Genomic DNA, 23,470 nt, shown 5'->3' with positions numbered 1-23,470 from the left:
TACTATGGATAGATATCCATGTATCCATATAAGCCTATAGCTTTTTTTGAGTGCACTGTTTTCTCCTAGAATTCACTCCTTCCCACCTCCCTACCTCCACACATTTTCTCTTTGCTGTCAAAGTAGAGATTGATTATGATGTTAGCTTCATTCAAGCAATTAAATGGCCAGAAAAAGTTCACTTAATCCCAGCTCCTTAGGTGCAGTATACCTAAACCAATCTTGGTTGTTTCATACTCTTTCTATAAACTGGTTTAGGTTGGGGCCTGTATCCCAGTCACGACAGTGAGATGAGATGTACTCTTTGAAGAAAGTGAAGAAGATTCCCACTGATAAAGTCAAAAGGTAAAGTGGGATTACAGGAAGGTCTGGTAATGAGTTGTCAGGTTCCCAACCTTAAAATGCCTTGTTCTATAATAATTACTCCTTTTATTTTAAAAACTATTTTATCTGGTTATCTATCACTAGTAGCCAAAAGGATAGCCCTCAATCAGGATGTCTTCACCTGAGTCCTAGACTCATATTATAAAATATTCCTTTTCTGGTTTGATCCAGATATATCACATGTATCTCAAATATACATACTGTTTAATAGGCGGCACTAGTGGTAAACAACCTGCCTGCCATAGCAGGAGACACAAGAGATGCCAGTTTGATCCCTGGGTCAGGAAGATCCCCTAAGTTGGAAATGGCAACCCGCTCCAATATTCTTGCCTGGAGAGTCCCATGGACAGAGGAGCATGGCAGGCTTCAGGTCATGGGGTCACAAAGAATCAGACACAACTGAAGCGACTTAGCCCAGTACAGCACATAACACATTGTTCAAAAGAGAACTCATTTTGTTCCATCAACTCTGCCTGACTGTGGTTTGTGTGTTTGTCTTGAAATTATAGTCATTAATGTCCCCAAATCCAGACCAGGATTTGGAGTCATCTCCACCCCATTCTATTGCATTTCCTAGGTGGCCACTGAGTCCTGATGATTCTACTTGCAAAATCTCTTGAATTGACCCTCCTTTTTTACAGTTTTACCTGGAATATTTGTGTTTTCTTGCCACCTAGTTTTTGCTTATCTAATCAGATCTGTGAACTGCTTTCACGGGTTATACTTCTCAAACATTAATAACTTTAAAAAATCTTTACAAAAAGTATTATCACCAGTTCCTTTTTCCCTGTTGCCTTTTGAAGTGAACTATTAATACTGTAATATCCAATTTGCTTGTGAACCTGCCATCTCGCTCAATCTCTAAGTGTATTCACATACACTCCAGCTATAGCTGTTTACTAATCATCCTCTAAATATGTTGTGGGAACGAATATTATTTTATTTTACCACTCTCTCTGCGCATAAATCCTTCCTTTTCTTTGAGCTGACAAAATCCATTTCCAGTGGTGCCTCCTGTGCAAACATTTTAGAACAGAATCCCTAGAAGTGAAATGAATAACTCTTTAGGGAAATATTATTTCATTCATTCTACAAGTGTATTATGTGCCATTTGTAGTTTTAAATCTTAAGTGACTAATCATTGTATTTTAAATGTTTTTGAATTGAACAATTTTGTTGATAACCCCTCAACAAATAATAGGATCTTTATTATTCAAGTATAAAATGATTAAACTTTACATTCAAAGATTTAGGAGACCGTATGTGAACTTTGTTGATGTTCAGTCTCTCAGTCATGCCCAACACTTTGCAACCCATTGCAAGAAAGCACTCCAGGCTTCCCTGTCCTTCACTATCTCCGGGAGCTAGCTCAAACTCATGTCAAGTGAGTCAGTGATGCCATCCAACCATCTCATCCTCTGTCATCCCCTTCTCCTCCTGCCTTCGGTCTTTCCCAGTATCAGGGTCTTTTCTAATGAGTCAGCTCTTCCCAACAGGTGACTAAATTATTGGCACTTCAGCTTCAGCATCAGTCCTTCTAATGAATATTCAGGATTGAATTTCTTTAGGATTGACTGCTTTGATCTCGTTGCAGTCCAAGGGACTCTCAAGAGTCTTCTCCAGCACCATACCTCAAAAGCATCATAATTCATAGAGCATAACATGGAAACTTATATTACCACATGTAAAATAGATAAACAATGGGAATTTGCTGAATGACTCCAGGAACTCAAACAGTTCTTTGATAATTGATAATTATCAAAATATGCCACCTCTTCTTAATATCTTCTGCTTTTGTTAAGTCCTTACCATTTCTGTCCTTTATTGGGCCCATCTTTGTATGAAATGTTCCCTTGGTATCTCTAATCTTCTTGATGAGATCTCTAGTGTTTCTCATTATATTGTTTTCCTCTATTTCTTTGCATTGTTCACTTAGGAAGGCTTTCTTATCTCTCCTTGCTATTCTTGGAAATCTGTATTCGATGGATTTATCTTTCCTTTTCTCCTTTGCCTTTCACTTCTCTTCTTTCTCACTATTTGTAAGCCCTCCTCAGACAGCCATTTTGCATTTTTGCATTTCTTTTTCTTGGGGATTGTTTTGATCAACACTTCCTGTACAATGTTATGAACTTCTGTCCATAGTTCTTCAGATCTATGAAGATCTACTCTGTCTATCAGATTTAATCCCTTGAATCTATTTGTCACTTCCACCGTATGATCATGATCACAAGGGAATTGTTTTAGGTCATACTTTAATGGCCTATTGGTTTTCCCTACTTTTTTCAATTTAAGTCTGAATTTTGCAATAAGGATTTCATGATCTAAGCCACAGTCAGCTCCCTGTCTTATTTTTACTGACTGTATAGAGCTTCTCCATCTTTGACTGCAAAGAATAGAATCAATCTTATTTCGGTATTGACCATCTGGTGAAGTCCATGTTTAGAGTCATCTCTTGTGTGAACTTGTTATAATATTAATCAACAATATTTATAATGCATAGCCACCCACACTATAGTAATAGTAGACTAGGGAGTGTGTATATAATTACAGTAACTATAAGCTTAGCAGTGTTTATGAAACAGTAGCTTTTCAACAATGGTTTTTAATGAATTCTTTCAGATCTATATGTTAAATACACTGCATTTTGAAAAGCTCCAAGTTATTAAGAAAATAACTTGTTTGTAGAATAAGAATATTTTTTAATAAGAATATTTTATACAGAAACACAAATAATCAAGGATGATTCAGAATGTTAAATTCATTTCATTCATTCAACAATCATTCAAAGTGGGAAGTGTGTATGCTAACACTCCTTTTCAGTGATATGGCACAGTGGTAAAGAATCTGCCTGCCAATGCAGGAGACTCAAGAGACACCAGTTTGATCCCCGGCTTGGGAAGATCCCCTGGAGAAGGAAATGGCAACCCACTCCAGTATTCCTATCTGGAAAATTTCATGGAGAGAGGAACCTCGCAGGCTACAGTCCATGGGGTCCCAAAGAGGCAGACAAAACTGAGCAACTGAGCATGCACGCACAAAAACCAACAAGTGGGCAAATAATATTCAACATTTTCTTCAGTTTCATTTATTTTTCAAAGAAAAACATGCCAGTTACATATTAGTCACAAGAACTTTGATGCTAAAGTGAATTAGCTTCTCCGTACAGCATGGCAGGACACCTATAATGGCTTCCTCTCCACTTTGGGTAATTTTGCAGGTGCTTTATTGAGAACCACTGTGGCAATACTCCAGCCACTTCAAGGAATTTTTCTAGCCCAGGTGGTTCTTAAATTTGGCTGCTCATCAAAATCACCAGTGGAGCTTTAAAGAAGTACAGGTGCAGGGGCCCCAATTATCAAGAGAAGTTGATTTCAGTATTCCTGAGTAATAGAGCCCAATCATTTGCAGCGTTAAAACCTCCACAGATACTTCTAATATGTAGCTTGCATTGAAACCACTGTAACATTTCACCTTGACATCCAAGACTTCCTTTTGAAGTATCCTTTCTTTATCATAATATGTGGTCAGAGTTCCCTATTGCTTATAGACTTTGTTTCTGTAATTCATAGTTAAGATTAAATTGTTTGGGTGACAATCTCATCTGTGAATTTTGTCTTTCAAATGTCCTTTAATATCTTGCTCTGTAACCCACAATCCAATTGCATCTTTTTCCCAAGTCAATTCCCAAATAACAAAATATCACCCAAGGAACACAGCCTTAGATCATCCCTTGATAATATTTCCTTTCTAGTCTGCCCTCATTAGAAGCAAATGTGGTGAGTTTATAAACTTTCAAAATTTGTTATTCTCTGCTCAGGGACTATTTAGGTGAACTGTCATCAGAAAGGGAGAATACCAAGCATTTCAAGGCCAATTTAAGAATGAGAATTATGTGTCAACCATGACATTTTAAAACATAACTCTCAGTTAATAAAGATAGAGCTAGTCTAGAGGCTCAATCTTATAAAAAATATTTTTGAAGAACTACATTTATTTTCTGTTCCTCTATGGATACTTAATCTCTTACTACATTTATTAGTTTCTCTTTATCCCCTATTCAGAATGTCTAAGTTTTTTGTTATTATTTATATTCAATTGCAAAATGGTATGAAGTCTAAAGGGATTCTGAGGTGGTGCTAGTGGTAAAGAACCTGCCTTCCAAAGCAGGAGAAGAAGAAACATGAGTTTGATCCTGGGTCGGGAAGATCCCCAGGAGGAAAGCACAGCAACCCACTCTAGTATTCTTGTCTGGAAAATCCTATGAATGAGAGAGCCTGGCAGGCTACAGCCCATGAAGTCTCAAAGAGTCAGACACGACTGCAATGACCTAGCACACACACACACATGAAGTCTAATAGATGCAAAAACATATTTAGTAATAAAATTCTCACTAACCCCCCAAATATTGGAAGACTAACAGCTTCCTTATAATCTTCTTATAAATTAAAATCAGTTTCACAATTCACATATTAAATTTTCTTTTGCTAAAGTAATAGCAGTTATATTTAAAATGCATGCCACTCTTTTCATGGGTTAATTGTACAGTTTCACAGAAACAACATACACATAACAACTACCTTGGCAAAATCTTTGATACATCTGTTTTAATCATGCATATTCAAAGTGCTGAATTCACTAAATATTATGTACAGTCATGTTTTCCTAATTAAAAAAAAAAAGATTTCTAACCCATTGTGATACTTCTATTGTACATTCTGCAATACAAATTGGCACAACATAGATGCACAGATTTTTTTTTTTTAATACATGGACATATTTATATTGATAAACTGTGTTTGCTAGCTTGGCACAGACGTTAGGTCACACAGATTACTATATGTAACTATGACCCAGATGGAAAAAAGAGATCCATTAATGCTGACAGGCATCAGATTTTTCCTCTTTTTCCTTTGTTCCTGTTCACAAGTGTCTGAAGTCAGGGGATGCTCAAACACAGAAACAAAAACCACAGGGCTATTTTGAATTCTGTATTCCTAGAGAAAAACAATTCACTTCCATATTGCTTTCTCTTTCAGAAAGCCTGGCTTTCCAAGTTCATCTAGCTTAGTGGGTTTGGCCTCTCACATATCCTCCAGGGACTATTGGGGAATGAGTTACAAAGAACAAATACCCTGCAACGTTGTGCTGTTTATAAGTCTGGTTGAGAACTAAATAAGGATGGGGCACAGCTGCAGACACACAGCAGGTAGAGAATCACTTAGATAATGAAAAGTAGCAGAAGAACAAGTTTAGAAGGAGAGAAAAAGTTCAGAACCTGAGGTGAGATCCTGGAGTGACAACAAAGACTGGAAGAGGAAAAGAATCATAATACTTAAATTCTATTGTGAAATCCCCAATCTGGAACAAGCAAGATTTGTAGGATATAAATTATAATTAAAAGATGGTGAACTCTGGTGCAGGGAAAATGAGGCTGCATTTGTGAATGCAGGTATCTGAATTCTGGTTCTAGCCCAGTCACTGACTTACTTGTAACTTAAAGGAAATTATTTAACCTCTTTTGGTCCCATCCTGAAAATAACAGTGGTGGGTTAGAAGTTTCAGTTATTTATTTTCTACACTTCTAAAGATTAAAAAAAAAATGTATGAACATTTTTAAAGATCCCTGCAGAGTATATAGGGCTGCACAGGTGGCTCAGTGGCAAAGAATCTGCCTGCCAGTGCAAGAGATGCAGGTTCGATCCCTGGGTCAGGAAGATCCCCTAGAGAAGGAAATGGCAACCCACTCCCATATTCTTGTCTGGAAAATCCCATGGACAGAGAGGCCTGGCAGGCTACAATTCATGGGGTCTTTAAGAGCTACACACGACTTAGCCACTAAACAACAATGACAACAAACAGAGCATATCATGTATTAGATAATATCCACATGGTCATATCAGAAACTTATAGTGGCCGCATCAATTTCCTGTGCGGCATCCCTAGATGTTGGTGTTAGCACTCTGACTATTCAGCACCAGTGATTCTGCATCTGGTGGGCTCTTAGGTTTAAGTGATATTCATCCAGTCATTTTTACCCCTGGATCCAGTCTCATCCTCAAAATAATATAAAATAAGTAAATTTCCTCTTAAAGACTAAAAACAGCATTTTTTATCTCTTTATGTTTTATCTTCTTTAGGCTATGAACATTCTTGTTTCTATCAGCTGTTGCTCATTTACATGATGTCAAAACTTGAGGAAAAAAAGAACTGCTGACTTATAAACCGGTTCAAATTGTTGGAATCTGTTTTAAATGGTGATACCCTGAATGCAATGAATGAGACAGACATCCCCAATTTTAAGTAATCTCATGTGCTTAACATAAAGCATGGCACAAGAAATTTCAGCTTCTAAGTACAGCTGCTAGCAAATTCAGACAAAGAAAATTATATGAAATTGAAATGACATTAATTGCTGATATTTGATGCAGCAGTCTCAAGAGTTAGCAGTGATTATCCCCCAAAAAGGCACTAGCAAAACTCAATAGAGTCAGACACAGTACTGAGTCCTTTACATTTCATGTCATTTAATGGAAACTGGCTATTTGATAAATTAGGTTATCCACATGTGCCATGGAAGTGTGGCTCAGGGCAGCATGATCTGCAAAGTGAAAGTCGCTCAATCATGTCCAACGCTTTGCAATGCCATGGACTGTGGCCCGTCAGGCTCCTCTGTCTATGGAATTCTTCAGTCAAGAATGCTGGAGTGGGTTGTCATTCCCTTCTCTTCAAATCTGGAGTTAAATTTACGTTTGACAGCATTTGTTCCTCTATTGTCTACAACTCTGGGTTTATCAAAACCATCTACCTTCGTGCTCTCCTCCATTAGATAAAACCACCAGTGATGTCCCATTTCTTCTTATCTGTACATATTTCCTCTCTGTCAGTTCAGTTCAGTCGCTCAGTCGTGTCCGACTCTTTGTGGCCCCATGAACTGCAGTACACCAGGCCTCCCTGTCCATCACCAACTCCCAGAGTCCACCCAAACCCATGTCCATTGTGTCAGTGATGCCATCCAACCATCTCATCCTCTGTTGTCCCCTTCTCCTCCTGCCCTCAATCTTTCCCAGCATCAGGGTCTTTTCCAATGAGTCAACTCTTCTCATCAGGTGGCCAAAGTATTGGAGTTTCAGCTTCAACATCAGTCCTTCCAACGAACACCCAGGTATGATCTCCTTTAGGATGGACTGGCTGGATCTCCTTGTAGTCCATGGGACTCTCAAGAGTCTTCTCCAACACCACCGTTCAAAAGCATCAATTCTTCGGCACTCAGCTTTCTTTATAGTCTGACTCTCACATTCATACATGACAACTGGAAAAACCATAGCCTTAACTAGATGGACCTTTGTTGGCAAAGTAATGTCTCTGCTTTTTAATATGCTATCTAGCTTGGTCATAACTTTCCTTCCAAGGAGTAAGCATCTTTTAATTTCATGGCTGCAGTCACCATCTGCAGTGATTTTGGAGCTCAGAAAAATAAAGTCAGGCACTGTTTTCACTATTTCCCCATCTATTTGCCATGAAGTGATGGGACTGGATGCCATGATCTTAGTTTTCTGAATGTTGAGCTTTAAGCCAACTTTTTCACTCTCTTCTTTCACTTTCATCAAGAGGCTCTTTAGTTCTTCACTTTCTGCCATAAGGGTGGTGTCTTCTGCATATCTGAGGTTATTGATATTTCTCCCAGCAATCCTGATTCCATCTTGTGCTTCCTCCAGCCCAGGGTTTCTCATGATATACTCTGCATATAAGTTAAATAAGCAGGGTGACAATATACAGCCTTGGCATACTCCTTTTCCTATTTGGAACCACTCTGTTGTTCCATGTGCAGTTCTAACGGTTGCTTCCTGACCTGCATACAGGTTTCTCAAGAGTCAGGTCAAGTGGTCTGGTATTCTCATCTCTTTCAGAATTTTCCACAGTTTATTGTGACCCACACAGTCAAAGGCTTTGGCATAGTCAATAAAGCAAAGTCAATAAATTTCCTCTCTAACTTTCCCTTAAATGAGATACAGCATTTTTTTTTTTTTTTTCAATGTTAGAAATCATCTCATATGAGACTTCCCAGGTGGCTCAGTGGTAAAGATTCAGCCTGCCAATACAGGAAGTACAGGAGATATGGGTTTGATCCCTGGATCGGGAAGATCCCCTGGAGAAGGAAATGGTAACTTGTTCCAGGATACTTGCCTGGAGAATCCCATGGACAGAGGAGCCTGGGAGATTACAGATCATGGGGTCTCAGAGTCAGACGCAACTGAGCATTCACACACACATATATACACAGGCTAGACAGCAGAAAAGACTCAAGTATAGCCTTAATACTAAAACACTAAAAAAAAATTCTAATTCAATTGCTGTCTTTTCCTTGCTCATGCATATCAGTTTTATGTCAGAATATACCAAGAGCCCACAAGAAGAAATGATTGTATCTCATGATTTCTATGCACCAACATTTCAGAAACAGGTAGGCACACTTTCTTCCCTTTCTAGGTAGTACCTGTACAGCTTATTGTGAAAAGTGGGTTTTTATCATGGCAGGAGAAATGTTAACTAGAAATAATTTTAAATTATACAATCTTTGGATGCTTGTCTATGTTCTATAACCTTGTTCACAATGTACCTCAGACAGTCAGGCTGCAGACAGCTATGGATGGCTCTGGTACATTGGGAATCATCATCATAATGAAACCACCATTTACCTTCGATTGGGACTTGAACCCAGCATAAGCACAGTTTGTGACCCTAACCCAGGCAAAAGTCGTCCAACTGAGATCATAGACCTGGTTTCAGGACCTAATGAAGCTCAGGTTCTTGAAGTCTCATTGCAGAAAGAATTCAGTGAGGGACACAGTGATAGGTAAGAAGCAGATTTATTCAAAGAGAAACTCTCCTCAGACAGAGTGTGGGCCATCACAGAGGGCTAGCACAGTGGTGAAATGTGGCGATTAGTTTTCATGGCCTGGGTAATTTCACAAGCTAACGAGTGGCAGGATTATCCCAACTATTTTGGGGAAGGGGTGGTGATTTCCAGGAATTGGGCCACCACCCACTTTTTGGTCTTTTGGTGGTGTCTTGAAACTGTCAAGGCACCTCTGGGTGTGTCATTTAGCTTGCTGATTAAAGATCAAGGTCTAGTTGAAGTTGATTTGTCTGCCATCTTGGACCTCTTTGCTTCTAATTGGTTTATGTTGTGTCCTCAAGCTATGTCATTCTTTCAAAAGTTGTGCCCTGCCCCCTTCCTTCCTGTTTCAATAATACCAGTAAAATCTCTCCAAATCCTGGGATCTTGTAAACCACATCAATCTCTGTCATCTTTATATTTTCCTGGAACCCCACAGAAATATTGTGATGTGTATGTGGGGGTGGGTGACAGACCAGGGGTACTGGAGACAGCAGTTAAGTTTGATCATGAAAAAAAGAGGAAGAGTGTTAGGGTGTTGGGGAATGATGGCTGTCTTTTAATGCCCAGATTAAAATAAAGGTAGTAAGCAAAACCCTTACCAAACACAAACCAGATAGAATTCCTGGGGCAGTGAGGAACTGGTGTGTATGTGTGGTGAAGCATGTCTTACTGCATATATCAGAATATCTGGATGAGGTGATGACTAAATGGGTCAGGAAAGAGTGGGGGTGATAATATGAAAATGTACTTTTATAAATCTAAATTTAGCTATGTTATATTTGACTTTGCTTCCTTCTGTCACTTATCATATTCACTATTCTTCATTGCTTTATAATAATCTAGAAATGTCATTTTTCTTTTCTTTTAAGTCATCACTAAGATTTTTGAAAATGCTTAACTAAAGCAGAGGATACAGGAGGATCCTATAGATTTTCATCAATCAATTAAGCAGCACTTTTCAAGAAACTTGCTATTCAACCAGTTATAAAATGCAGCTAATTTTATCTTTCATAATTTCCATTAGGATCCATTATATTAATTGCTGATATGAAAATAATAAAATTGATATACCATATCTTCACAACCATGATTCTTCTACCCAGAGTAATAGTATAAAAAAATAAAATAAAATGAGATTGGATTAGAATGTATTATTATTTATTTATACTTTGGTGAATGCAGTTTGGTCTTCAATAATAGACTTTTTCTTATAATCCCACAACTATCTACTTAATAGTCTATATGCTTGCCTAGCAATAATACTACATGTATATCATTTTTGATATTTTAACAATCAGAAAAATTTTACATTTCCAATCTTCTATATCTTCTGTTTGTTACCATTCTCCAAAGAATAAAGTGTTCTGAAATAACATTTGCATGTCCTGGGAGGTAAATGTTTTTTCTGAAGAAGAGGCTTGAAATCATTTATAGGAACTCTATGTTCTCATATAACTTCCTCATCTCTTTTTTACTTCAGTTATCTCATGAGTGTTTGTTTTGTCTTACCATTTGAAAATTTATTCTCCTTGATAGGGATGAAAGCAAACTAGACCAAAAACAGTTATGCGTTATGCCATGGAAAGATGCTGGGAAAGATTGAAGGTGGGAGGAGAAGGGAATGACAGAGGATGAGATGGTTGGATGGCATCACCGACTCAGCGGACCTGAGTTTGAGCAAACCTGTGAATTGGTGATGGACAGAGAGGCCAGGCGTGCTGCAGTCCATGGGGTGGCAAAGAGTCGGGCGTGCTGAGCAGCTGAACTGAACTGATGTCATGGAATCAAAGGAAAACATTTTAAAGTCTAGTCTAGAAAATGCACATAAAAAGCTCTGCTGAGGATTTTTAAAAAGTAACTTAAGAAGTTTAGTTTTGTTTGAAACCAAGACCAAAAATTATCATATAATGTTTCTATTAAATAGCCTATGTCTATGAGTGATTCCTATCTATTAAAATGCCAATCACATTTTCAAAGAAATGAAAGACTAAGACATTTAGCTTGGCAGCCAAATCTGTTAGGCCTATTTTTCTATTCCCTCCCCTTTCCCCCACCAAAATGGATTGACTTACATTATAGGTGAATGACAGTCAAGATATATATGACAGAAGTAGAAAAAAATTTTAGTTGTGCAACTGCAAAGACTTGAATCCAAAAATGTTAGTGAGTGGCTACAACCTTCTGTACCTTTGGTTACTCTCTTTGGCACCACCATCTATGCAGGGTGTCATTGAGACACTTTAGAAACTTCAATATTTTAACAATTAGATGAGCACTTCTACAAAGATACTACCTTAGCCTGTGAAAATATACTTGTAAATGCCAACTTCTTTTTTTTTTTTTTTTCTTACTGGACCCATATTTATTTTTGTAGGTTTTTTTTTTCTTTCTTTTTTTTTCTTTATTAGTTGGAGGCTAATTACTTCACAACATTTCAGTGGGTTTTGTCATACATTGATATGAATCAGCCATGGATTTACACGTATTCCCCATCCCGATCCCCCCTCCCACCTCCCTCTCCACCCGATTCCTCTGGGTCTTCCCAGTGCACCAGGCCGGAGCACTTGTCTCATGCATCCCACCTGGGCTGGTGATCTGTTTCACCATAGATAATATACATGCCGTTCTTTTGAAATATCCCACCCTCACATTCTCCCACAAAGTTCAAAAGTCTGTTCTGTATTTCTGTGTCTCTTTTTCTGTTCTGCATATAGGGTTATCGTTATCACCTTTCTAAATTCCATATACATGTGTCAGTATGCTGTAATGTTCTTTATCTTTCTGGCTTACTTCACTCTGTATAAGGGGCTCCAGCTTCATCCATCTCATTAGGACTGGTTCAAATGAATTCTTTTTAATGGCTGAGTAATATTCCATGGTGTATATGTACCACAGCTTCCTTATCCATTCATCTGCTGATGGGCATCTAGGTTGCTTCCATGTCCTGGCTATTATAAACAGTGCTGCGATGAACATTGGGGTGCATGTGTCTCTTTCAGATCTGGTTTCCTCAGTGTGTATGCCCAGAAGTGGGATTGCTGGGTCATATGGCAGTTCTATTTCCAGTTTTTTAAGAAATCTCCACACTGTTTTCCATAGCGGCTGTACTAGTTTGTAGTTGAATTCTCATACTTTAAGTTAATCCTGCCTCTTTGAAAGGAAGAAAGAGATTTGCAATTTGACTTTAATGGTAAGTCTCAGGGGCTTCCCAGGTGGTGTAGTGGTAAAGAATCTGACTGCCAATGCAGGAAACACAAGAGGTGCAGGTTCGATCCCTGGGTTGGGAAGATTCCCCTGGAGAAGGAATGGCAACCCACTCCAGTATTCTTGTCTAGAGAATTCCATGGCCAGAGGAGCCTGGCAGGCTACAGCCCATGGGGTCACAAAGAGTTGGACATTATTGAGCATGCACACAGTAGATCCTTCAGGGACAAGGGAGTTGTTACAGAAAGTTCAGAGGAGTAGTTGGTCATCCCAAGGCAGAGCCATAAATGATGAACTTATTAACAAACCAAAAGCTTTTGTATGTTTGTCTTAACTTTTCATTTGACTGCTTTTGAAACCCAAAGAAGTTATTTTTTAAAGAAATATTTTGGCTCTTGATAGGGCTAAATTCTATAGGAATTCATAAACTTCTAAGATCAGGATGAACTTTTGTTGTAGTAGCTTGTATTGCAGGTATTGTGATTTTCAGAAATACAGGTCACTGCCAAGTGGGGAAGACAAAGCCTGCAATTCAGTACAGGAGGATATAAATTCTAAAATTTTGCTTTTGTAAAGATATTGTGTGAATTTTAAATTATACAGTCACCAATTTTTTCAGCACAATTTAGAAATTTAAAATGTGCATATTATACATATTTTAAACATATTAAGACCATGAATCTACATTAAAATTAGTCTACACAATTATACTACTCCTCATTATAGGAGAAATGATAATTACTTTTTCATTACAGTAAAATAAATTGAAAAGTGTTAAATGTGGAGATGTAGCTGCAAAGTAAATGCTAAAATGCATTTTTTCTGTATTATTGTCAATATTCAGGTTTTCTTCTGCATTATGTGTGCTGTAATCTAGCCACATGAAATAATGACTTTGGCCTTAACAGAATACTACTGTCTATGGTACATCATAACCCCAGTTGGCTGATAACAAGCCTTATTTGGCAGTAATCTATATCCAGTGGCACTTGGAAAACTGCAATAATGATGATGAAATTAAAACTCCAGAATTTAAGTAGCATATAGGTCAGTGTAATGTGAAAATGTAGGTAGGAGTAATAATGACCTCTAAAATGTTTGTGTTCATTGGTGAAGGCTGAGCTAATTAGGACAGAAAGTTTAAATAATTTCTTTTCTGAATATTCTAAGTAGAATGGCCTGAAATAAACATAAGCGAGTGCAGAAGTTATATTCTCTTAAAATGGTACTATATCCAATGATTCCCTATTTATGTCTATATACCATATGACCTTGACAGTCTTAAGTGGCTCTATATTATGCCTTTTTTTATTTAAATGTCTATTGACTAGCAAGAACAGAAATTGGGCAATGTTTCTTCAACAGTCCTGGCACGGCTTACCTTAGCTGTATATACTAGGTTCAGAAAAGTCCTTTTCAATCAATATGTAAAAAAAGTCACCTAGTAAAAGTGCTGAAATGTGTTGGTCTAACCACCTGAATCCTACCATAACTCCAATGAGTTGGAATTAGTCATAGGAAATGAATCCACTTAAGGAAAACTCAAGTTCCTTTTTCCTTTTCATGTAATAACAAAGAGTGATGTATCTTTTATTGCTGTTATTGAATGATGTATTAACCAAACTGAGTGCCTTCTTTTCAGAATTCCTCATTTATTTCATTATGAAATGAGACATTTCAATGGAGGGACTGACATAAATCAACACATGTACCGACTAGCGTCATCACCTTTCATTTTATTGTCTCTAAGGCATTATTCCATGGAACCAACTTTAGAAAACATTGGCCTAGTTATAATATGATTTTTGCTGATCTTTGCTTCATCTTAATCTGCTCAAGATATCTTACCTTAAATATTACTAGATGCTCATTTATCTAGGTTAAGTGGGCTTAACTGGAATGACAGCTTTTAGCTAAGCAATAGAACTGATTTGGGGTAGGGGGAGCCAAGAGCCAAACTTACATATATCGAAACACACACAATATGATTGTTTTCCTTGCTTTCAAATTCTTAATTCACAGGATAATTCCCACTTATTTTTAAAGTCCACCATTATTAAGACCAATTCCTTAGATTTCCTATTAGATAGGAGTGACCATAGATAGCCATCCAGTTTTACATAGACAACAACAAAATCTTCCTTTTTTAAGATACCAGGACAGATCTGAAGAATTTAAACAGAAAAACTAAGTAATTTTATAAAGCATTTCAACTGGGCAGTTACTAAACACCAAGCAAAAATAAAAGAGAAAATCTATTATCAGTTTATTAGACACAGATGAAAACCAAAAATTAACTGCTTTATTGATCAACTATATTTTCCTTTACTCTAAAAATGAGATGTCAATCCATTTTTCAACAGATAAATGACTTTGACACTTTTCTACAGAAGGTAAGAAATATCATACAAGTGCACAGCTATTCACTAGCTGAGGTGCTTTTGTTAAAAGAATTAGCCTTTTCATTCATTTAAGTCTTCCCCAATACTGACAAGCAAATGAAGAGAAGAAGTAATTTTACCATTCAGCCATATGTAAAAAGAAAGAAAGCAGTTAAGACCAAAATGGCCTGGTGGACCACAGATACTAAATAAATATTTTGAATAAATCTAGACTTCTGCAATCAGGAAAAAATGTGATTTAACCAGGCCACTAGTAGCTTTAAAATACCCCACAAATAACGCATGATTCTCTGAGCTATATTTTCAGTCTTCAATATATCTATCTGGCATATTTTCTATATGTCTAACACAATTTTGCTTTTTCACTATTAAAATAAAGATTTAAATATGATTTTAATCATAATTTTATACTGCAACCAATTATTTAGAACTTTTTTTTGCTGGTACAATAAGATCCAGTAACCCATTCTATTATATGTGCGTGAAAGGAAAATGGAGTCATATTCTTCCATCCATGAGCAAATTTCCACATGGCTAACTCCAAATCATAGGTCAGGAACTGGGCAATATAATTAGTTCACTTAGCAAGGCAAAATGTGAGTTGGCCCATGTAGCATCATCCAGAAGTACAGTTGAGTTTAATTCAGTCACTCAGTCGTATCTGACTCTGCGACCCCATGGACTGCAGCATGCCAGGCTTCCCTGTCCATCACCAACTCCTGGAGATTACTCAAATTCATATCCTTTAAGTCAGTGGTGATGTCATCAACCATCTCATCCTCTATTGTCCCCTTCTCCTTCTGCCTTCAATCTTTCCCAACATCAGGGCCTTTTCAAATGAGCCAGTTCTTCGCATCAGGTGGCCAAAGTATTGGGAGTTTCAGCTTCAGCTTCCAGAAGTACACTGGCTACTAATTGTTTCTTTAGGAAGCTGATCCACCCATATAATTCAGTATAGCAATCTATGTCAGAGCTTGAACTGACCTTTGTATATTCTTCCTCTGTGCACACAGTAGGCTCTGAGAAAAGGTCTGAGAATGATAAACCACCTACATGTACTGTCACACTATGATAACATGTATTCCAGCAATTTCAATTATTTTATATAACATAAACCCAAATTTAACAGAGTAATTTTCAACCAGCAAGTTTTTTTTGTGATTTTATTTCCAGACTACAAAATGGGATATTCATTCAACTCTATCTTTTCTCTTTGTAACTACTTTCTACTATAGCTTAAATCATGAAAAGACATTAAGGGTCATCTTGATAAAGACACACTCATAATTATTATGAACATGTAAGAGTTAAGAGAAAGAAGAGTTAGAATTGATAAAAAAATCTTTTAGGTTTGACCCATTTTACTTCCTTCTTGGGCATACAGACACATGCTAATATTCATATCTGTGCTAAATATAAAAATACCTGAGTGTTGCCGGATGAAATCCAATTTTCTATAGGCAGTCTTTTAGTTTCTCCATCTTTATATGCATTGACTTATATAAAAACTAAGACAAAGTTAAATGAGTTCTCTTTAAAAATAATTTCCTTTTTGAAACTAAGCGTATATGTCTATGTATTCTGATTTTCAAGATTACAGACATTCTGAAAATGCATATATGCATTTTCTTCATTACATATATATATATATATATATATGTATATTACCCAATGGAAAAAACAAAAACAAAAAAAGAAGTGCCTGTGTAGGAGTGAGCAGGAATAGAACAGTCCTAGTATTGTACCATCCCCAGAATGCTTTAGGATTATCTTTTAAATTTCCATATCTAAATCACTTCTATTCTTATCACATTTCATAAAGTTGGGTGATAATTTGAATCTTAATTTCCTCATTAAAAAATTAATCTACCCTACCATCACCAATGCTTGCTTTTCAAGGAAAGAAGTTTCATCCAAGTTGCACATGTTTTGACAAAACAATGTATACATTTTTATCAATCTGGATTATAATTTTATTCTTAAACTAGCATTAACTAGCAGTAGCAGCATTAACTAGCATCTGTAGTTAATGTTTCTCCTTTACTTTGTATGCCTTGTTAAAGGAAAGGGTGATCAGCTGAGCTGTGTGTTATGTTTGCTTGATTATTTGGTCAATATATGAATCAAGTAACTTATTATTTGCTCTGAAATCATTATAATTCTGAGAAGAATAATATTAATGATCTAATAGATCAGTAATATAAACCTTGCTTAGTACATATCTTTTAACTTTTAAAGTACAATCCAATTACTTCCTTTCTGCAAAAGAGTTAACAGGTTTTCAAGGATATTCCGTCACTTGCCCAAAGCCACATAGTCAGTAAACATCACTCCATTATCTAAGCCACTATCTCTTTGACAACAAAGAGGAAAGGAAATTAAAAGTATGGAACACATGTTGACATTCACTGTATGAAGACTAATGGAAACCATCTGCTTTGAGGATACGCAAAGTGAAATATAGATAAAATAGAAGGCAACTCTTTAGGATACTGATGGAACAATTTGCATCAATTTCACAAATTATTTCTTAAATAAGTTGTAAAATGGGATAATTGATAGAAATAGGAGAGACAAAAGAGCAGGTACAAAATGACTTCTGATCTCACTTTCCTCTGTATCTCTCTGCCTCTTCAGTCACTGCTAAGAAATGATAGAATATTTAGATGCTGACTAAATTTCTTTATCTTTTTCAAGGTTGGGGGCAGTTTCTGCAATACAAACAAATTAAATAAAGTATATGGCCATAATTATCCATATAATAACAGAAGAATAAAAATACTACCCGATTCTAGGTCAGTCCAGTTCCAGCATTTGGGCTACCTTGGATGACTTCAGCATTGTAAACAAACCACTAAAGCTTTAGGTCTAGGACACATTGCTATGGAAAGAGGTTGAAAATGCAATGGACACAGTCTAGTGAGCTCTTTTCGAGACAGTCACCATGTCCACATATGGGAGTGAGGCTTGTTAGTCTACACAGACTGACACTCTTTCCACTCTAAATAAAACTAAATTTGAGATAAAGAAGAGTAAACATTGCAGTGGTTATATATAGTTATTTGAGTAAGCAAAAATGGTAAAAACGTAAAAGTGCCCTAAACATTTCTGGCACATTATGGCACTCAAAACATTTTGACCACTGGACTGAAAAATCAAACATTATAATGCAGGGTGTCTGCGTGTGCGTGTTTGGTCTATATTTCACGTTTATCAGTTTCCATTAGTTAAGAAATTTTGATGTTCTACCAGAATTGATATCAACTTTCCTCTGCATTTTTCTTACAAAATTAGGCATCATTTAGAGTATTGTCTTACATTTTTCTGGCTTGTTGGAAACATGAATTTGTCAATTATTGAATATCACATTCATTTTCACTGAATTTCAATTTCAATTGAATTTCAATTTCACATTCATTGAGAGCATGCCACTTTATACATCCCCATAGATGAAAAAAGTGAACCTATTGTGGGTTAAGATGCTCAATACCAAGTTACTAGTTAGCATGTTGGGCTTCCCAGGTGGCGCCATGGGAAAGAATCTGCCTGCCAATGCAGGAGATGCAAGAGACGTGGGTTCAGTCCCTGGGTTGGGATGAGCCCCTGGAGAAGGAAATGGCCTGTCCAATATTTTTGCCTGGAAAAATCCCACAGACAAAGGAGCCTGGAGAGCTAGAGTGCAGGGCATTGCAAAGAGTCAGACATGACTGAGTGCAAATGCATGTGCACGCACACACTCGCACACACACACACACACACAATTAGGGCTTCAAACACAAATGTCTTGTGCTGAGGTAAAAGCTCTTGTCACTATCTTCAATACCTTAAATATTAACTTGGCTTGGAGATGGATCCTTTTCAGTCCAAAGCTTAACTGCACAGAGTATTATACTTGGCTTAGAGCTGCCTTATAGCTATTGAGACTATGCACGGCCCAGCCCTAAGGAGGTGCCACTTATACTGTAGTCTGTGGAAACGGGCTCCCTAGAGTCACACTTGGAAGATCCAACTTTAGAACTGCCACTGTGTCAACAAACTCTATTCTTGTTCTCCATGATGTCACATAAAATAAATCCAAAATTCTATTATAGAAGGGAGCAGCCCACAGACTTCAATGGATAAAACATCGAAGCTTTTTCAATGGAGAAAAGACTCATTCAGAAGATCTGTGGTAGTTCCTAGCTTGTGTTAAATTTTGATCAAGTCCTTGGAGTATAATAAAGAATTTAGAGATGCTATGCAGAGTTTTTCAGGATCCAGTGACATGGAATAAACCTTTAAACCACAATGTGCTGTGACAGGCAAAATATTCATGAATTTTCCCCTCTGTTCTGAGCAGAAATATACACTACATCTCCCAGATTTACCTATAGTTAGGTGTGTTGATCTGAATGAGTCCTGGCTTATGGATTGATGTGAAGGATGCATTGTCTATAGAGGACCCATAAAAACATACTGTGAGATGCTCTTTTCTGCATCTTTCCTTACCTCTTGTAGAAACCCTAGGACAACACGTGGTCTACAGGAGAGAACAGAGCCAACAGGAGCCCCTGGTACCCCCAGGGCAGGCACTAGACTGATTGGACAATAAATAGATAAATATTTGTTGGGTCAAGCTACTGAAATGCTGGGGTTCTTTGTTACAGCAAATTCTCCTGATCTGAATAATGTAAGGCTTATCGAAGGGTGTATTACCAGTAATTATTATTAGCACAGTAGCCCAAATCCAGACTTTCCACTATACCAATATTCTACTGTCATGAATAATCAGTTTGTATATTGTTGCTTGTTGTCTTAAAAGTATTTCTTAAGGTTTTCCATATCTGCTGTAGCACCCCAATTCCACTCACAAGGATTGAATTGCAAATAACTAACTGATCTTAACTTAGCCTACTTGTGCAGCTTCAGCAACTGCCAAAAACAGTCCTTTTCTAAGCATCTTCCTAAAAGAAAGAATGAAACTCTTTCTGCTATGTACATGACTTTTGAGCACCTTAAATAGTACTAAATAGAGGCAATAGTTCTGACCATTTCCAATACATTTTGTAACAAAGAAACAGATAGAAATTCAAATTATTTACATTTGATAGCAGCCAAAAGCATGCGTCATTGCTATTTGTAGTGCATTTGAAAATTGCGCTTCATACTAATGATTGCTACTGTCCCTCCAATGGTTTCTATTTTCAAGGCAGATGATGGGACACTGACGTTGATGAAGGAGAAGCTTATGGTCTCAGCGGAGTCAATACTGGGCAATGAAAACAACATATTCAGAGAGACAGATATGGTATGATATCACTTATGTTTAGAATCTAAAAAAATAGAACGAACTAGTGAATATAACAAAAAAGAAAAAGGCTCACAGATATAGAGAACAAAATAGCGGTTACCAGTGGGGTGAGGAAAGGGAGGTGGGGTCAGAGAGGTGTAGGGGATTCAAAGGTACAAACTACTCTGTATAAAGTAAATAAGGGTATATTGCACAGCACAGGAGAATATAATCATTATTTTAAAATAACCTTAAATGGAGTAAAATCTATAAAAATATTCAATCACTCTGTTTTACATCTGAAACTAATATTGTAAATCAACCATATCTCAATTTAAAAAAAAAATCACTCAAAAGATAAGCATACGTGCAATGAACCATTACAGAAAAGATTCACTGGCTTTATTTAAAAACCTAAAACTATAAATTATCAAACCTAAGAAGTACTTGTTTAAAAACAAAATATTTAATTTAACTGACTAATTCTCCAGTCTACTAAATGTGGAAATGCTCTAAGGTAGGAACAATTTGTCTGAAACAATAGTTTCTAAATATATCAAAGCACTGGTCCATTTCTAACAGCATGTACTTGACCAAAGAATATTTTTATTAAACTTCCTGAGCTACTATACTAGAGAATTCCAGGAAGACTGTTGATTATTACAAGAAACAATCCTCCTTTTCTAATAAAAAGTCTCAGTACTACATGCATAACCAATCAAGAAAAGACTGAAAACAACAAAGCAGTGATCAAAAAATCTAACTCTTTCTCAAATGTTATTATATGCAATTAATAAACTTTTCTAATAGCTCGGAATTTTTTTAATGGAAACAGACATATTTTCCTCCAGATGTTTGCTCTTTCTCTTTCTTACACTATTCTCAGGTTTAGCTTTCACCCACCCCTCCTATCAAAGCTTCGTTCTAACTTTTATAAAGTACTAAGGAGCTTCCATAAAAAGCACCTCAGGAAAGAATTCAGAGTCAAGGTAAAATATGACAGCAGTAAGGGTCATAAACACTCTATGACCTATGCCCCATCAGATGACATTAACATCAGTTTCGCTCTGGCAGTGTTTGGTAGTCCTTTCACCTGACAATCTCTCTTCACCCACCCAATTACCAACACCTCGAAATTCTTGTGACTGACATATTACCCCGAAAAGATCCTCCCTAGTGGTCTGAAAGAGATGTCTCTCCTTACCCAATCCATTTACACCAACACTCAAAAGACAGGTAGACAAGAAACAGGAATTTATTGAAACAAATGCAAGATGGTCCCAAATCATTCAACAAAGAATAGGCAATACTCATAGCAACTTTGCCTTTTTGCTTCATTAGTACAGAAACAAAAATAAAGAGATACACTGTTGGCATTCTGAAATCTTCTGGTCATGGATAAAATCTTTACATGTTAAAAGTCAATAAGCCCATCTAACACATGGCTGACAAGGGCAGTTCTGCCACTAAAGTTTATGAATGAGGAAACGGAAAATTTCAAAAGTAATAATCAACATGGTTGAAGAGGAGTATTTAATCTCCTTTTAAGCTGGACACCAAAGCTTTCAGCATAGTTAGTTGTTTGGTAGAACTGCTTATGCTTATCAATGTTATTATAGTTCTTTCCTATTGAACCATGTAATTAAGTATGCTCTCTCTGTGACACATTCATGTGCAGCTAATAAAAGGGCAATGAATGGTGCACTTTCAATAGTTTTATTTTTTATTGATTAATTTGTTTAAGTTTATTTTTAGCTGTGCTTGGTCTTTGCTGCTGCTCGAGGGTTTTCTCTAGTTGCAGTGCGTGGGTTTCTCGTTGCTGTGGCTTCTCTTGTGCCAAGCACAGCCTCTAGGGTGCACGGGCTTCCGTAGGTGCAGCACATGGGCTCAGGATTTGTGGCTGAAAGGCTCCAGAGTTCAAGTTCAGTAGCTGTGGCCCATGAGGCTTAATTGCCCTGGGACATGTGGGATCTTCCTAGACCTGGGATCAAACCAGTGTCTCTGGCATTGGCAGGCGGATTCTTAACCAGTGGAGCACCAGGGAAACCTTTTCACCAGTTTTAAGTAATAAAAATAAATCTTAGTGCTGTAACAAGTATATTATCAATCAAAACTTTAATTCCAATCTAGGTACACAATCCTCATTTTCAGCTTGCATGTCGGTCACATAAATTACTAAAACAGTAGGAAAATGTTACTTTGATAGCTGCCATAATGTAATAAAGTTCTATTTTGGAACAGAAGGTAACAATTGCCAATCTGAGGAAGTGATGAGGGGGAAGAATCAAGATATTTGAATCACCTACATTCTATCTTTGCTTAAAACAAACAAATAAATAAAGACTCTGTGCCAAGGTAAAATTTGCCACTTTATTTCCATTAGAAATTTATGTTGAATTAAAGAGAATATTTTAAATGACTCAGTTTGCTTGATCAACTGAGTTGATCAAGTTTTTATCAACTGGCCAAAAAACTATTGATCAAGTTAGCCCGTTCATCACGAAAGCACTCTCTATGCCCCAAACATAAACATACCTCATTGAGGATAATGGTTACCCCTTGATTTGAGGCACTCATGTTCCCATGAACTCTTCCCAAATAAATTTTTATGTGAGGAATTAGGAGACACCCCAAATTTCACCTCATGCATACTAAATATTTTTCAGCATGATATGTGTGTCTACCAAACAAATAACTATGTGCCCCAAAATATATATGACATTATTCTGAAGTCAAGAGTTCCAGGAAAAAGAATAGAACAAACATCAAAGTTATAGCCCTAAAAAATATTATGTGAGAAAAGTGTCAGCATGCAAATGGTCCTGGTAGGTATGCAGGAGGTGGAAAATAATAACACATGAATGGGGAGAAGAGTTTAGTTCAGCCACTGGGACTAAGACCAAGAATGAGGAGATTAATCTGCAGAGAGCCTGGTTAGTGAAGCAGACAGCATGAAGTAGTGACTTCCAAACAGTCCAAGTATGAAGACTTCTTTATGACATGAATACTGTTGGTGAGGATGTGGGGCAAAGGACATTTGTGTATGATATTGGTATATTTACATATGGATACAATATTTTTGGAGGACAATTTGGTAAGACTTACCAGACTTTAAAATATTAAATCTCTATAACCTGCCAGTTACACTGATAGGAATCTAGAGTACAAAACCCCCATGTACTTAAAGGTATACTACCTGATTTTTGTATTATATTCACTATAGATTTGCTTAAACATGTGCAATAATGGAGAAAACCTAATGGACAGTAAATACAGAAATAATTCAATATGTATTCATATTTTAGAATACCA

This window comes from Dama dama, chromosome 33, assembly GCF_033118175.1.
Source record: "Dama dama isolate Ldn47 chromosome 33, ASM3311817v1, whole genome shotgun sequence".
Lineage (NCBI taxonomy): Eukaryota > Metazoa > Chordata > Mammalia > Artiodactyla > Cervidae > Dama > Dama dama.
Note: the sequence above shows the minus strand (reverse complement) of the source record.